We start from the raw sequence: 18873 nt of genomic DNA on the forward strand, positions 1-18873 counted from the left end.
ATAATGGTTTTCCCGTATAAAGTTGTGTGCCTGGATGAAGACCTGAAGGTCGAAACGTTGCTTGATAAAATTCTTCTGGAGCAGTAATTTTCAGTGTGCAGACTTCAACACTTCTTTATTTGTCTATATCGTTCAGTTGTCTTGCACCTGCATCCTATCTGGATGTTTGGGATGTGCACACCCACAGTTTTGTATATTTGTATTTTTGATTCCTGTGTACAGTTTCCAATTTAAACTGTGGGAAAAATGATATTATAAATGGAAAATACTTTAAGTTGCATTAGATATTCATGCTTACAGTTAGATGTATTGGTTTTTCTATTTATTCATTCATTCACTCACTCAAATCAAACTACTAGTTTTTTATTTATGTTGACTGTTTAAATATAAATAAATAATTATATAATTTTTATCATTGATTTTTACAATTTTTTACACTTTTTTTTTAAACATGTCCGCGGACCCCCTAGCACTCTCTTGTGGCCCCCTGGAAAACCCCTGCATTGTGTTACATGAGTGCGCAGGCCTGCAGCAACAACCTGTGGCTCGCGCTCGTCAGTGTGTGTGTGAGAGAATTTACGCAAAATTATTTGAGCTTGTATGTATTTTTTTTTTTCTGCGTAAGGATTTTCACTCGACCTTGGTGCTTAATAAAATATCACCAAGGTCTCTTCACTAGAAGACGGCAACACACACAAAAGTTTGCTCTCTTTCATTCATTTTTGCTCTACAGCCGACCCGCGTCATGCCTGTGCGGTGACGTCACGGCCGCACAGGGGGACTCGCGGACCAAGAGAGGTGGAAAAACAACAAAACAAGTAGTCGAGGCGCTCGTGGAAACAGGAAGCAAACGGGGGAAAGCCAAGCAGAGATTGTTGTTGTTAATATAAAAAATAAATAAAAAAAACCTTCCGAGGGGAGCGCTCTGTCTTTTACCTCCCCGTTATTTTGAGCTCTTTAAACTGACAGTGTAGCCAGTCCGTTGCTTGGACACCGCGCTCTGAAGGAGGGAAGCTCGCGCGCTTCGCGCCGAAGTGGATGGACCTGATCGGGGTTTCGGTTTATTTGCCCTCCCTCACCGGTCCACCACGCTGGAATGAACCCCCTCTTTTCTATTACCCGTATTGTTTTAAAGGCAGGGCGTGACATTCCGCCGTTTAAAAACGCGGCCCTGGTCGATTTTACTGGAGTATTTTGACGTTTGAAGAAGTCTTCAGTCCGTCTGACAGGAACGGTGTAACGTTACGCGCAGCCAGCCTGAGCTAACGCGAGCTAGCGACTTAGCTGCTAATGTCAACTAACATGGAGGGAGAGGTGCATGTGTTACATAACAGCCAAACGCAATTAAACCACCGACTTTTGACACCCAGCAAGCACAGTTATGGACGTGAATTAATCTCCAAAGAATAAAACTGCCCATAAACACATTTATTTGGGAGAGATGGAGTCGAACCCGCTGATCAGCGGTAAGTTTTATTCCACTTCAAGGAGGTTGGACATGGAGGAGTGAGTGATTGCATTAGAGTTTAATAAAGTGCTGGTTAGTCAAATGATGCTAAACACATTCACAACTCGCTCTGTTTTATTCACTATTTATTCGTACACGCTGCCTAATCCTGGTGTGAGTCAGAACGTTGTGTACAAATCAATGTGGATTGTCCAAAAAGTATTAAGGGACCGTATTTTGACACCATATTTTGGTCAGGGTGGGTTAACATACCTTTAAGAAGCCAGATGCACTTCAGCTGTGTTTTGAGTAAATGTTTTGCAAGCCAAATGTCTGGTAGTATGTCTACATGCTGCTGTTTCTGAATCAAATAGTGTTTGGCAGACTTGATTGCCTCCTGGTTATTTCTGAACTAATCAAACATCAGCTAGTGTAATTTTTAACAGAATTGCATTTGATTGTTTTATTGTGCATTAAATATTTAGATTTTGAGCTGTCAAACGAACTAGTTTTCAAGGGTGGATGTTTGTTCTTGTATTTGGAAAGGTGGTTTATAAATTAAGTGATTTAGATTATTATTATTATTATTATTATTATCATCATCATTTGCTCCCTTTGGTGTAATGTACAACAAGCCCTTTATAATTACTCTGAAAACTTTAAATAAAATGCATAAGAACTTGTTTGATTTGACGATTGTGCAATGCTTATGTCAGCATTTCTTTACTGTGTTTGTATAAATGAAACCAATGTCATCTGATATTAACCAGCAGACCTCATGTAAACCCAAAGAGACCATGTGGACACCTTGATGACCCACCAGGAACTGTCGTGAGCCCTACTTAAAACAAGTGTATGTGTGTTTTTTAGGGATTTGTTTGGTAATTTAGCTCTGGATTCATTCTGCTCACATCACAGTCCTGTCTGGCTCTCTCCTCTTTTGGGATGCCCAATTCATTCATTGGCTATAAGTCATCATGCAGTCTGAGAACTCAAGATAATTGACTATGAGCATTGAGGTCTCCTGAACAGTCTTAAGGCAATAAGGTCCGATGGGGAAAAACAGATCTGTGTTGTTCAGTGCCGGTCTTTGTTTGCTTTTCTCAGATGTACAGGCTGATTTATGAGGCATTAGACCAAGGCAAGCTGTGCAGTGTTAGTCCCTTGATTAGTCATACTGGAGCTCCTCGACTAAAATGTAACACTGCAAGGAAAATTAAGGGAATAATCAACATGTAAATAAGACAAATGTGCATCTGATTCTTTGGTTCAGGCTTCACTATGACATTTTTATCTTAATACAGTGATCCTTTGGTTATTTTTACCAGTATCTTCTGATGCCATATTTTTTTTAATGATTATTCACCATTGAAGTATATGTTGTTATTCATAAAATCTTTGATGTGTTATTGTGCTATTGGGAAAATCAAGCTGTTTGTTTTACTGGCCTAAACAGTTCAGTTCATTTTAAAAAACACAATTTATTATACAGCTACATTATAAAGGGCGTGCTACTCATTCTTTCACACAACTGGCTTTGTTTTTTCAATGGCTGTTTATTTAAGAATACACCTATGATAAAATTCAGTTTTAAAAGTCAGTCATAGTATTTTAGTATTACACTATTAGTACTATTTGTATAACTCTGACTGTACTTAAAACTAATTGATTGATTAAGTGAATTGAGACATTGCAACATTATAATGTACAAGATTAATTTTGAACTGAATAGTTGATGAAAACTATTCAGATAGGTTGCTATAATAAAGGTAAGACATGTATAAGAAAGTACATTTAAAGGCTCATAAATAGAATTAGCTGACTAAAGAAATCTGATATCTAAAATATCCAATATTGATCGATACAATTCAGGAAAACAGTCATTGTTGACATAAAGGATAACTGTACTGATATTATCGTTAATCTATAGAAAATTACATTTTGCTCACGTTTGTGTTCATTTTACAGTGTAGTTATATTTCATTATATGTTTATTACTTTCCATATTTTATTCATTTTTAATTAATCTATTTTAATTGATTGCTTAAAAATGTGTATATTCAGACATCTCGAATGTAATATTTTGTTTATGAATAACAGTGAGAGGTATTCTTTGTTTGCTTTTATTGGTCAAAAGATTTTCAAGCCGTGATTTTACATTTTTTGTAGAAAATGTCAATTGCTAATCGTCTACACGTTCTCAATGCATAATTACTGTATGTACAGTATATCTAGTAGGAAGAGTAATGGAAAGAGATGTCTTCACAACTTCTATTTTGGGGTCAACCTGTATGGAAATGAGTAATTTCAGCAGTCTGAGGGTCTCGCAGTGAGATATTGATTTGATGAGTATAAGAGTGGATAATGTGCCAGTAGGCACATCAAAAGTATGCCATTTAAATCCTGAACTACAGTTTTTGTAAAACCCCCTGTTTGCCTCAGTGTGTGTGCAGCTGTACAAGCTGCCCACAGGATATTCTTCTGGTGTTTCAGTCCTAGACTGATACCATTTATTAAAGACATTTTACTGCTAATGAATGCACTCACTCAATCACTTACAGCTCGATTTAATGACGGAATTAATTAATGAGATTTTATGTGCTAGGTTAAAATGGAAAGGGGTTCCCTTCATTGTCATCAGCAATTCACTGCGATTAATTTGGTTCAGTGTGCTTAAAGGGTGGCAGGGTCTTTTTTATTCCTTAGAAACTGTTGTTTAAATGCTTTTACCATGGTGATCGTTTCTAAGGTGTTGCTTATGAGTTACGTAAATGGAGGGGGGGGGGGGGGGTAATAAGGTTAATTTGCATTCTCAACATGTTCTTCCTGAACTTGTGATACACGTCCTCTGCTGACGGTGGCAGCATTAATTCTCGCCTGTTTTTCCTTGATTTCACTGCAGATATAATGTTCACTCTCCATTTATGCTCGTCTACTCAATCCAACCATAAAGAAAGAGGATTTCATTTACTACTGAGGATGTGAATTTGATTTCAGTGGATGTAGGATTCTGTTAAATCCCATAAAGGCTGTTTTTTCTAACATGGCTTCAGTTTCCAGAACATACTTTTCATGACAATGAGTTTCTAGGTATATTTGATGCAGTATTTTTAGAAACAGCTAGTAAAACCAATATCTCTTGTTTTCACAGCAACTTATGGATTTATGGGGTTAATATATTTTACAAGCAGGCCTTATCACAACTGAAAGATACTGTATATTGGTGTGTATTTCAGTGAAAGCATTAGTAATTGCAGGTTGTTTTATGTTTATTTAGTACTAACTTGAGGTTTTTCAATTCGTACACATTGTTAACATGATACTAAGCGCCAGTAAGGTTACAGACACTGCCAATTATCATAGTCTGTTTTTTTGTGCCCCATAGCAATGGATCCGTCCATTACATTGTGGCAGTTCCTGCTACACCTACTGGATGATCAGTCTCAGAAGCACTTGATCTCCTGGACATCTGGGGATGGGGAGTTCAAACTGCTGGATGCCGAGGAGGTGGCCAGACTCTGGGGGCTGCGCAAGAACAAAACCAACATGAACTATGATAAACTGAGCAGGGCACTTCGTTACTACTATGACAAGGTATGTGCGGGACTAAACTATGAATGGTGTGAATCAAAGTAGGGCTGCACGATTATGACAAAAATCATAATTGTCGATTATTCCCTTGAAATTCTAATTGCGATTATTAATTACGATTATCACAATTTACATTGAATAATGTTTATACCATTTGTTTGATGCAACTGCATGCCATATTTTTATATGGAAATAAACAAATTGAAAACTGAGAAACTTGTATTGCTTTTCTATAGTATTGTCTCAAATGTCAACTATAAATCGGATTGTTTTCTTCTTTAAATTATAAAAAAGTAAAAATATGAATGGTATTATAGTGTTACAAAAAAACTAAAATTAAAATAATGGGAAAAACCCTTAAGATAACATGTAGAAAGAAAATAACGCGTCTTAAGCACGCAGAATAACATAAGTGGACTATGAACGATTAGTTGACGCTTTGAATGATTACGTAATTGTGGCATCCATAATTGTAATCGTGATTAGAAATTCGATTAATTGTGCAGCCCTAAATCACAGACCTAATCGGTTCATTTTATATATACATTACTGTTTAAAATGTTGGGGTCTGTAAGATTTTTTTTATTATTATTATTTTTATTCTTCACAGATACAGTAGTGTTCAAAAGTGACAGTAAAGACATTTGTAATGTTACAAAATATTTCTATTTCAAATAAATGCCGTTCTTTTGAACTTTCTATTTATCACAGAATCTTGAATAAATATATCATGATTTTCCACAAAAGTATTTAGCATTCAAAAAATAATACGAAATGTTTCCTGAGCAGTAAATCTGCATATTTACTGTGCATTCACACCGACGCCGGCGAGAGCATCAAAGTTACTGGAAGTCATTCATTTTTCAATGTGAGCCAGTGGCGGGGCGCGTCTTGGACGGTGTGGGCGTCAATGAGAGTAGAAGTCAGGTCAACTTTTATGGTAATGAGCTATGAAGCGGTTGGGCAGCAACCAATCAAAATGTAGAAGTGTAGAAGCATGAAACAAACAACACGTTCTACGGAGTCACTAAAAGGTTAACCACTCGCTAGCGGTAGCCTGTTGCATTACAGTACATGAAAGTTCACTTATCACATGCACAGAGAAAGGAGATATGTCTGATAGGATGATTTGCAGATCCTGAGCACCAATGACAAACATCTAATCTTGTCAAAAGGTGTAGTAAGTACTGCTGTCCATAGTATAGAGTCCTTGTGATTGCGAATCTCGAAAGTAAAAGTAAAATGAGAGCGTGCAATCGAAAGTGGTTTAAATAGCAGCTCCCTGATGCCCGCAATTTATATATAGTCACCTGTACTTACCCAACGATATAATTGCGAGGAAAAAGTATTGAAATATTTTTTTATCCTCCCATCTCATAGGCTATTTATTCCCTTTAGGGTTTCTATAGTACACTTAATTTCCTTTCCGAAAACGGAACTGGGATGTGGCGGATTGCGGGAGGCGGGGGTTGGCAGATCACGATGTCAGATTAAATGGTTAGTTCATCCAAAATAAAAATTAGTGGTGCATGCGCAAAGCTGACCTCATACGTTATTCCACCGGAGCTAGATTCAAGTTATTATTACGTTTTGAATATTGGCATTTTTCTTACAAAAATGCATCCATTCGCTACAGGAGGCCTTTGTTCACCCCCCGGAGCCATATGAGACACTTTTTTTTTTATGGAAGGCCACTTTTCATTTCATGTCTTTTTGACTAAAGGAATGCAACACTCGTTGGGTGCCATGAAACTTTTTTTATATAACTCCGACTGGATTCGTCTGAAAGAAGAAAGTCATATACACCTCGGGGGTGAGTAAAATGCAGCCTAATTTTCATTTTTTTGTTGTGAACTAACCCTTTAACATTGTGATGTCTGTCAGTTATCGGTGATGGACGATGACATCGCCTATCGGCACAAACCTAAATAAGGGAAAATAACACTGCATAGTGTATACTGTATAAATTAAATATAGATTTTTATTCATAGCTGTTTTGTTATTTGATGATCAGTAATGACAACAGCAGTATGTATAGGCAGCTGTCCCTTTAAGACCTGATGCATGGATCCGATATAATGATAGACATATCAGAAGAGGATTCAGTTCAGTGTTCCCCCGCGCCTTCTGAAATGTGTGTGCACGCTTCATGCGTGTGCGGCTGTGCATGTAGAGAACAGGGCATAGTAACAAATCGAGTTCCCTTTCGCCTTTTATCTCTGGAATTGTTTAAAGGTGCCATAGAATGCAAAAAAATCACTTTTATAAAGTGATTGAACGCAGTTGTCTGGCCACAGTGTGTGAAAACAACCAGCCTATAATGGTAAAAATCAACTCACTCATTGTTTTATAATCCCAAAAAATCATAAACGGTCTCTCCACACAAGCAGTTCCAGACTAAGACGTCATACTCGGTTGTGCAAAGATTGCTTCTGAAAGAAGGATCGATACCAACGCTTTGTGCGCAAACGTGCAGACTCCAGACAAAGTAAGCCTCACGCATCATATTTTGTTTTACAAAAGAGTTTCCTGGCTCTCTGTAAGTCTAATGTTGCTAAAGCTACCATTGTCTTTCCCTGTTTTCACTAATGCTGTCTTCACGTGCTACCAGAATAATCGTGAATAGAAATTGCGTTTGGAAGCAATGTGAGGTCAGTAATACGGTCACCATCAGTTAAACCGTAACACCGGTGGTATGCCTGCGAGCATGAGCTCTTGAAGCGCCGTACTCTTCTGAGAAGGGAGGTGGGAGCATCAGCTCATTTTCATTTAAAGGGGACATACACATAAACAGTGTGTTTTGGCTCATACCCTAAAAGTGGCAATTTCCACAAGCCAATAAAAATTATCTGTGGGTATTTTGAGATAAAAACTTCCCATACACACTCTGAGGACATCAGAGAACAATTTAAAATATTGTATCAATGCACCTTTGTGGCACCTTTAAAATTTGTTGCTTGTGTAAATACGAACAAATGATAAACTTATACTCTAATGTGGTTAAATTTTGTAATTAATCCACAGATCACATGCGTGCCGAACCGTGGGGCTTGGTCTGTACAGATCACGGATTAACTGCGATCTGTTTAACCACTAGTCTCCTATAAACTGCATGTTGAAATTAGACTAAGTTAGCACTTAACCATGAACACAAAAAAACACCACACAAATGGCTTTTATTTGTTTATTTCATTAGCAGACATGTATCTTTAAGTTCTTTCTATCTATCCATTTCTTACTTTCACATTTAAAATATTTCATGAGGTTAACTTACACCCTAACGTTACTTGTGGTCAGTCTGCACAAGCTCAACATGCTTGTTTCCTTTGCGGCTCCTTTGAACACAAGACTAAGCGTTCAATCATCAGAGCATCCACAGATCTTTCTACAGCATTGTTGGCAGGGCGGCCAGAGTAAATTTGAATGCTCTCGTCGGAGGTGGTGTGAAACACTGGTTAGAATGAGGATCATGACACTGAAGGCTGGAGTAATGGCTGCTGAAAATTCAGCTTTGTATCACAGGAATAAATTACATTTAAAATATTTTCAAATTAAGAAACAAATTGAAAAAATTACATTTGAAATTAAATTGAAAAAATAACAAAAAAATAGCACGGTGTCCGTCAGAAGATGTCAATGTTTTACTGTCATAAATGTATTTTTTTGTTGTTAGCATAACTGTTGCAAATAAACATACATTTTATATTTTTAAAAGTTTTTAAAATATGCTATATAATATATAAAAGCTAATATATATAAAACTTTTAAAAAAATAATATATATATATATATATGTATATATATGTATATATATATATATATATGTATATATATGTATATATATATGTATATATATATATGTATATGTGTATATATATATATATATATATATATATGTATATATATATGTATATATATATGTATATATCTATATATATATGTATATATATATATATATATATATATATATATATATATATATATATATATATATATATATATATATTTATATTTTTTTCTTTCTTTCTTTTACTTACTATTTCATACATATTATTCTATTGTATACCAGTGTCCATCAGTGAATCTGCTAATAGACACCGTACTGTGTTGTCGCGGGAACATGCCAGCTGAAGATAATGAGGAAATTAGTAGCTCCCTTTGCCCAGTGCATTCCAAATGACTACATAATGGCACACATGTGCCCTGCTCACTCCAATATCCTCACTCCAAGGGATAGGGATGCTCACTTCCATTTGGAATTTGCCTTGTGAACCGTTCGGTACCAATTTTCATAGCAACACACCCCCATTCACAATATTACTGTTTTTACTACGTTTTTTTAATTAAATATGTGCAGCCCTAGTGAGTATAAGAGACGTCTTTCAAAAACATGAAGAAATCTTACCAACCCCAAAGTTTGAACACTAGTCTATATAATTGATATACAGTAATACCAATTCAGTGATATGAAATAAATGAAATTAAATGATGTTAACCAGTTAATGAGCCTGGACAATATTTTTGGTCCATCACTAGTATTTATCCATAAATAAATATGAATAATTCTGGGATTTTTACTGCCTAACTACTATGTAAAGGATAGAAAAACTTTTAAGATTGGAGCATGATTTAATGTTTAATGTCGAGTGCATGTTATTGTTATATTTATAGCTTTTCAACAAGCTTTCATACTTCCACAGAATATTATTAAGAAAGTTAGCGGCCAGAAGTTCGTCTATAAGTTTGTGAACTTTCCGGACCCCAACTCTGCTGATGGGCTGAAAGGACCTGAGGATTCCCTGGGGGCCACCATGGGGGAGAAATTGGAGCTGTCCATTCAGACCAAATCTAATACCGGTGCTAACACCACCAACCCATGTCTCTCCAAGAGCCTGCAGGTTCAGCGCTCCTCCCCTAGCTCAGTGCAACGCAGCTCCCGCAACGATTACATGAAGTCTGGTCTCTACTCCACTTTCACTATCCAGTCCCTACAGACGCCCTGCAAAACTACATCCAAATTCATCAAAACGGAGCATGTCCTGAGTGACAACAGCCCCAAACCTGCTCCTCTGGACCGCACAGTGCATGAGGTCAGCTTCTTTCTGGTTTTCATGTTTTTGTTTTGGAGCTGATGTTTTTCATTCTGCAATAAATCCTCTTCATATGACATGTGACATTAAATTAGTTATCAACAGGTTAAAACCTGCAAAACCTTGTGAGATGCATTGTGTGTAATGTATTTGATTCACATTGATTATGTATTATGTATATGTTGCAGATGCAAATGTGTCAGACAGAAGCACAGCAGGGAACTGCTCACAGGTGCAGTCGAGTATTGGAGAGCAACAATTTGCATGTGATAGTTGACCCACCCCTCCCCATGTGCTACACCCGCCCCCAGCCCACAGACGTCCTCTGGATCTGCCACTGCAACCATGGTATGGATTTGCTCTTTAGCTCTCAGCGTCTTTAAATGCTTAAAGCTGTGCCATTTTAGCACAGATGATGGTGTCAACAATGTTTTGGGAATCGTGTAAGATTTCTTGCTCTAAGCAAAATTGTCAGTCTTTGATCTCTTAATGTGATGTCACTTATGGCAGTAGTGTTCATTTTGTTTTTTGTTTTTTTGGTTTAGTCTTAGTCGTGTGTCAAATGTCCTTTATAGTTTTTATCATATTTAATCAACCTATTCTGTTTTTTGTTTAGTCATACAGCCAAGTATGGTAACCCGTACTCAGAATTCGTGCTCTGCATTTAACCCATCCAAAGTGCACACACAGAGCAGTGAACACACTCACACACCATGAACACACACCCGGAGCAGTGGGGCAGCCATTTATGCTGTGGCACCCCGGGGAGCATTTGGGGGTTCGGTGCCTTGATCAAGGGCACCTCAGTCGTGGTATTGAGGGTGGAGAGAGCACCGTACATTCACTCCCCCCCACCTACAATTCCTGCCGGCCGAGGACTCGAACTCGCAACCTTTGGATTGCGAGTCTGACTTTCTAACCATTAGGCCACAACTTCCCCAAAACTAAGTCGTATTTTACTCTGGCTGCATAAGGGTTAAACTGATAATCACAGTTTTTTTTGCTCAGAATTATTACTATGATTACTGATCATGATTTTTGTCATTCGAGAAATTACATCAGAATTATTGCACTTTTACCCATAAGTACCCATAAATGATCATGTTTTTTTATTTTTGTAATATGGTAATGTTTTGTTATATTTATCATATAAAACACACTCTTTACATTATGAAAACTGGTAAAACCTTATTTGTTTTTTCAATTAAGACTTTAATTGTGGCACAGAGGTGGTGAAAGTGCATTTATTCAGCAACCCCCCCGATCACAAACATAGTTAAAATCCATGTTTGAATTTATTACGGTCAGCATTCTGAGGCCTTGTGTGTGTTTTAAATTTTTTTTAACTAGTTTTAGTCTCATCTTTTTTTTGTCAACAATGTTGCAAAGAAAAGGTTGTCAATTAATAATTTTTCTTCATTGTTTTTGTTAATGAAATTGCATTGAATAGCAGGTCATTGTTAGAAATTGCGTCAGTCAACCAAGCCCTTTTCCCAATGAACAAAATAAAGCACAACATTTTTATTGTTGCAGTTAAAAATGTGTAACACTATGGAAGAAAATGATTTACAAACTAGTCATTGCTCATTGAAGCACTCATTGAAGCCCCTGAAAATTGTTCATCAGATTTATAAAGCTTATGCAACCGAATTCCTGGAAAATACCTTAAAGATCAGCTAAACAGCTTGCAATCCAATTATTTGACACCATGTTAAATACTGTTATTATTAAGAATTATGTGCATAAAATGTTGTTTTGAATTCATTCCACAGAATACTCAAGCACAGAAGAGCCAGGAATTTGGGGACCCACCCCAGATCTACCTGTCCGATCCCAGCTCTCTGACCTCGCTCATTCCTCTAGCTCATGGAGAATGTGTCGTCAACCCCCTCTCAGCCTGTATTTGTGGTCATAAAGCCTTTGCCTGTTGGACTGCCCAAAGAGTCCAGCCTCCCGCCTGAAGAAGAATTGCTGGAGATTGTCGATTTGGATGACAAAACAGATGTTGAGGTGAGCAGATGAGTCAATTAGAAATCATTCAGTGTACATCATCCAAAAATTATTGAACATGTTTGGTTGCAATGAAATGCAGGAGTAATTTAGCAATTTTATTTATTTATTTTTAGCTTTTTATTTATTTTATTTTTTTATTTGCCATACTCAGCCAGTGTCCACAGTGCCTGTCTCTGGAGTTACAGATGCCCCAATCTCTGTGGATGCCCCATCACCCTGCGTGGAGCCGGTGGCCCACCCCGGTTGGAGAAGGGGAGGTAAAAGAGAAGCCTGAGCTACCCGGTTAGTCAAACATTCATGTCATTTATGCATTAAAAAGACATTGAACTCAAAAGAGCTGGTGTGGCTTGTAGCAGTTTGTTTTTTAGGTTTGCAGTTTATGAATTGCAAGCAAATCTTTGTATTAGTAGAAGTTCATTCATTAGCGTTTTAGTTTTTAAAGTTATAAAAGGGACATCAGTTAAGTTCCATTTTAATATTGGTTGTCTGGCAATGAAAAACAGCCTACTGTTAAGATAATTAACTACAATACCTATCAAAAGTTTGGGATTATTAAGATTTTTTTTTATGTATTTGAACAAAGTCTTTTATGCTAACCAAGACTGGATTTATTCAATCCAAAATACAGTAGAAACTGTTGTTTTAATATTGTTAAATATTACTACTATAACTGATTTCTGTTTTAATATATTTTAAAATGTAATTTATCTCTGGCACAGCTAAATTTCCAGCAGCCATTACTTCGGTGTTCAATGTCACGTGATCATTTAGTAAACATTCTAATATGCTGATTTGGTCAAAAAACATTATTATCAATGTTGAAAACAGTTGCACTGCTTTATATTTTGTGGAAACGTGTATAATTTTTTTCAGGATTCTTTGATGAATAGAAAGTACAAAAGAGTAGCATTTACAGTGGAAAAAATATTTATTTGATCCCCTGCTGATTTTGTAAGTTTGCCCACTTACAAAAAAATGAAGGGTCTGTAATTTTTATGGTAGGTTTATTTTAAAGTATAGTGACAGAATACCAACCCAAAAATCCAGAAAAAAAAAAAAATTATAGAAAGGTTAGAAATTGATTTGCATTTCAGTGAGTGAAATAAGTATTTGATCCCCAAGCAAAATATGACTTAGTACTTGGTGCAGAAACTCTTGTTGGCAATCACAGAGGTAAGACGTTTTTTGTAGTTGGTCACCAGGTTTGCACACATCTCATTCCATTTCTTCCCCTCAATGTGGTGAAGTCGTCTTGTACCCTTAGCAGAAAAACAGCCCCAAAGCATAATGTTTCCACCTCCGTGCTTGACTGTTGGCATGGTGTTCTTGGGGTCATAGTCAACATTTCTCTCTCTCCAAACATGGCGAGTCGAGTTAATGCCAAAGAGCTCAATTTTGGTCTCATCTGACCACAGCACTTCTCCCCAAGCAACTTTAAACAGGCCTGTACATGTGTCTTCTTGAGCAGGGAGACCTTGCGGGCTCTGCAGGATTTCAGTCCATTGCGGCGTAGTGTGTTACCAATGGTTTGCTTGGTGACTGTTGTCCCAACTGCCTTAAGATCATTAACAAGCTCCTTCTGTGTAGTTCGGGGCTGATCCCTCACCTTTCTCATGATCATCCTTACCCCATGACACGAGATCTTGCATGGAGCTCCAGACTGAGGCCGATTGATGGTTATTTTGTAATTCTTCCATTTCCGAAAAATCACACCAACTCTTGTCTCCTCACCAAACTTCTTGCTGATGGTCTTGTAGCCCATTCCAGTCTTGTGCAGACCTACAATCTTGTCTGTGACATCCTTTGACAGGTTTTTGGTCTTTGCCCCTGGTGGTGTGAGAGGTTGGAATGGAAGATACAGATTTGTGGGCCGGTGTCTTTAGCCTCGTTCAGACTGTCAGCCCAAATCCAATTTTGTGCATATCCGAATGGAATCTGATTTGAATAACTGACTGTCCACACAGTGTATCGCAATGGTTCATTTCCGATTTGTGTGTCCATACTACGGAATGTGCTTTGGTTTCTATGGCAATGGCGTTGTGTTGTTATGCCTACCCTAGAAAACAACAATAACAGCAATACAGTTCGCAATACAGATGTTATTTTACGACATGACAACATGCCGCCATCGCAGCTGCGCTGTATTATATTTTGTCTCGGGAGGCAGCATCAGAAACGCAGGAAGCTGGAATGTGTGGCTTTATTCCACGCTGCTGTCTCTGCTACTCAAAGAGGTGCATCTACTGGCAATATATTTGTTTTTTCCACTTTACTTGTGCCTACTCTTCATTTCTTTGTAAGTGGGCAAACTTACAAAATCAGCAGGGGATCAAATAAATATTTTCCCCATATGTATTTGTTATCGAAATCTTTGGTAACATTATAAATGTCTTTATTGTCACTTTTTATCAATTCAATGCATCCATGCTGAATAGAAGTATTTATTTCCCTAAAAAATTTTTTACTGCCCCCAAAGTGTATATTACTTGGTAGAAGAGTTGTTTATTGTGATTATTAATAATAAATTAATTATCAAATGACAATAACTTTTATCATATTGCTAATCCTACCTTTTTATAAAAGCAGTAAGCCACTCCAAGCAATCCTTTGCAGTTATTTGACATGGTTATAGGTCAACAAAACCTGCAGTGCTTAAAAATCAATTGTCAATTTTAGCCTCTCATTCAAAACTGTTTTCAGAGGACACCAATACTGCATCAGCCTCCCTCCCAGCGAGCACGCAGGAAGTCCAGCCTCCTAAATCAAAGAAGCCACGTGTGCTGGAACTGCCATCCTCGTCTACGCTGCTACCGTACTCATTAACCCTGGCTCTCGTTGGATAAGGTCAATGCAGCGGTGAACAGCCTTCTTGCTTCTGGCAGTGCCACAAACACCTTAACACCCACAGTCATCACCTCCCATTCCCTGGTGAGCCATTCAGTTCAGAATTGTGGTTGTTTAAAACATGCTAACATTTAAAATGTAAATTTTTGCCTTTTAAATGCATTTAATTCTGTTAAAAATTAAGTTGTTTGCACTATTTTGTGCAATTGTATTATTGCTGCTTGCAATTGCATTACTAAGATGAAACCCACATGAAGACATTTCAGAAAATAATTATTTTAAGCAGTTGACAGCCCTGATTTCAACACAATGTAGTCTTTTAACCACATTTACTGCTCTTTTTTTTTTCTGTTAAATGACTGAGTTTCAGCATTATCTTACAGTCTTTCAGTGGAGTCGTGCTTGGGTGTTTTTAAGAGCTAGATCTCTGTTTATGCCATACTTTTGATAATTATCAGAAAAATTTTTTTTTTTTTTTTTTTTTTTTTTGTCTAAGGCAAACAATAGCGTTTGTGAGGTATGAATGGATGCTTCACATGTACCAAGCTCTTATTCACACAGTCTCAATGTGATTTTTAAACAAAGCCAGAGCGATATAAATGCTTGTGTTACCAGATAACCAAGAACAAAGAGATGCAACACAATGACCTTGTAAAATGGTTCATACACACACACGCATGCACAAACCTCTTCAACTTCCTCTCTCTCTCTCTCTCTCTCTCTCTCTATTTCAGACTCCAGTGCTGCTGACACCGAGTCCGCTGCCATCAACCATACACTTCTGGAGCACGCTCAGTCCAATCGCTCCACGCAGCCCTGCCAAGCTCTCCTTCCAGGTGAGACTTCCTGTCCACACAGTTTCCGTCCACAGCATGGCAGCAGCACACCATCTGTCTCCCTCACACTCCTCGGCTCATTGCATGGCTGAGAATTTACTCCCTTCCCACTTCATTCATTACCATCAAATACATTACAACATATACATTTTATGTATTCCACCTTTTCCCAACTTTTAAGATTGCCATGGTAAACAATATCTTATTTACATTTGTGCATTATAGACACTTTTATCCAAAAAGACTTCCAATAGAGAAAACATAAGTGATTTTTTCACAGAACCAACCATATTCCTATGCAGTGGCATGTTTATTAGAAAGCTAGATTAGGAAATAAGCTGGAAAGAAGCTCATGAAAGAGAGTTTTTCTTTATTACCAAATAGTCTTGTAATAATTTAAAATTCTGAAATACTATTTGGTTTCGTGACTTGAATATGAAACTGGTGTATTACATGGAGTATTTTTTGGATGATAAATGGTTTGGTAAATTCTGAATGGATGAGCTACATTTCAAAATGTTAAGTAAGTTATCCAGCTATTTCCACACATGTGACCACACATTTGAATTCTGTTATTGTGCCTTTACATTAATACTGCATTGCTACAGTGCAATAAAAACCGTAAACTTTGATTAAGCTAACGAGCTAATAATTTCAATGCTCTGCACTGCAGGAAATTCACAATGTTCTCTTACGCTTCTTTCTTTAGTGGACGTCAAATCTTTTGTGCTTAATTTTGAGAAAGTGTTTGTTTTTGTTAAACTGTTCCTCAGAAAAGCATGTGAGCATCCTCTGCTTGACAATAGCAGCAGTGCAGGGTTTGGAACATTTCTACATTGTTATTTTTTAGAGGAACAGGTGCATTAACCTAATCCTACATAAGTGGCCTCCTGTCTGTCTTGGTAGATGTTCTTTTTGGACTAGTTTATATTTTTATTATTATTATAGGGCAATGGTCTTTTAATATTTTCCAGTTTATTAAGTAATCCATATCAAGTATCAGTACCAGCTGAGTATTCCAGGTTATTAGAACTTTAATGTTCCATTTTAAATGCATTGCTGTTAATTTGCACATTCATTTATACTCAAAGGGGTCAAAAGTATTGTCTGTGGCAAGGTTATTTTCATTAACTAAAAACAAATGTGTATCTTTCCATTACTTGAAGTGCAAAACATATTAGCTGAAATAAAGTGTTAAACTATTATAAAATCTTAAAACCGCATTTCTTTATTTTTTGTGTAGTTTAAGTAGAAGTACTAAAATAAGAGAAACTAAATAAAAAAAAAACTAAAACCTAATAAAAACAATATAGACATTTTTAAGAAAACAATACTAACAAAAATGGCAAACAACTAAAATTAAAATGAAAAAAGATAATATAAAAAATCTAATTCAAAATATTTACAAAAACTAACTGTAAATCAATAATACTAAAATAACCATGTGGTCTGTGGAGACGGATAGCATGCCATGAATACGATACATATAATAAAAGTAATAATTTAATAGTCAAGCTTAAGTCCTAATTAATACCTTCCTGTTATTCTTACAGTTCCCCACCAACGGAAGCAATCAGATCCAGATCCCAGCACTGAGCGTGGACGGCCTATCCACACCTGTCGTTCTCTCCCCTGGACCACAGAAACCATAACTTTATTTTAATTCCCTTGTCTTCTGCCATAGCCATTGGCTCCCTCCACAGCCAATTAAATGCTGAGGACGGCCAATGAAAGTTGGGACACTCCATAACAAGTTCTTCTGTGAGTTGGGCGGGGCCCCTGCTCCAGTGACGACTCGGCAAGAGGAGTGCGCTCTCAGCCGTCCTTCACGATTGGTTGACGGAGCAGCCCGATTCTGTTCTTGATGGTGGCATTTGCATAGACTATTTGATCTTTTGTTTTTCCCTTTGCTTTTTATATGATCATCAACGGTTATTTATTTATTTCTGATGTTTCTTGGTGCATTGTGAGATGCTCGTTCCCAAATGCTCATGTGTGATTTGGAACTCTGAGATCTCACTTCAGTTGAGTTATGGACCAGACAAGTTATCCTTTGATTGAATCAAGGCATGAAATGCCATTTACTTCACAGACGGAGTATAGCTTTCTTAAAAACTTTTTTTTTTTTTTTTTTGGAAATGGAAAGCATGCATTTGAAATCTGCAAGTTAATTTCTTTCTTTGGCATTACAGAGACACAAATACATCATTTTTAGTATATGACACTGCTGTTTTAAACATTTTGTGTTTTTCCATGGACAACGGAGTCCATTTTGCTAAAGTGGCATTGAAAATGCCAGAGGAATGTCACAGCCATTCCCAGGATTTAAAGAGGTGGAACCAGGGGGGAAAGATACAAAGAGATTCTGAATGATATCAGGGTCTGGAATGTATCAGTCTTTTTCTTCTATGACATCATTCCTTTATTTCAGAACTTTCTTCTTGTAAATAGACGTTGCACCCATTCCAAGATTTGAAATATTGAATTTTTTGTTCTTGCTTTCCTGTTTTTTGTTGTTGTTTTTTAGTAATTCTATCAAGGAGCCCTTTCTCTGGCAGCATCGACAAAGCAGGCAAAGGTTTCAAAAGTGTCACAGTGAATCTTTGCAGTTTCATGCTTTTTTCTTCTAAAGAAAATACCAGAGGAGACCAAAGACCAGCTGTTTGTATACAATCCATCTTTAGTGTCTCTATCATTTTTTTTTTCTGTTATGTTTTGCATTTTCTCTCGCTCTCGTCTTTATTTTTACTCTGCCACATCAAAGGGCTAAAAGAACCTTCACGCAACCAAAACGCTCACACTTCTGACACTGTATATAACTGATACATCTGACTCGCCAGCTATAAGTGTAAAACTCAATAATCGTTGTAAATAAAGTAATTTATGGCAGAACAGGAAGTATGTAGCTTCAGCTGCTTTTGATATTGTTAGTCATTTTGTAAGGCCTGCCTCTTATGCTATGTTCGTCTGATGTGTTAAAATCACACTCACGGTTGTTACCTCAAAGCTGTCAACAGCTCGACACATCAGAACAGGCACGCATATACGTTGCA

At 37.1% G+C, this 18873-nt stretch overlaps 1 pseudogene; it reads left to right on the plus strand.

Moving 5' to 3' along the window:
* The first annotated feature begins 1137 nt into the window (after positions 1–1137).
* On the plus strand, positions 1138–17802 carry LOC109086622 (annotated as a pseudogene).
* The last annotated feature ends 1071 nt before the right edge of the window (positions 17803–18873 follow it).

This window comes from Cyprinus carpio, chromosome B8 (genome assembly GCF_018340385.1).
Source record: "Cyprinus carpio isolate SPL01 chromosome B8, ASM1834038v1, whole genome shotgun sequence".
Taxonomy (NCBI): domain Eukaryota; kingdom Metazoa; phylum Chordata; class Actinopteri; order Cypriniformes; family Cyprinidae; genus Cyprinus; species Cyprinus carpio.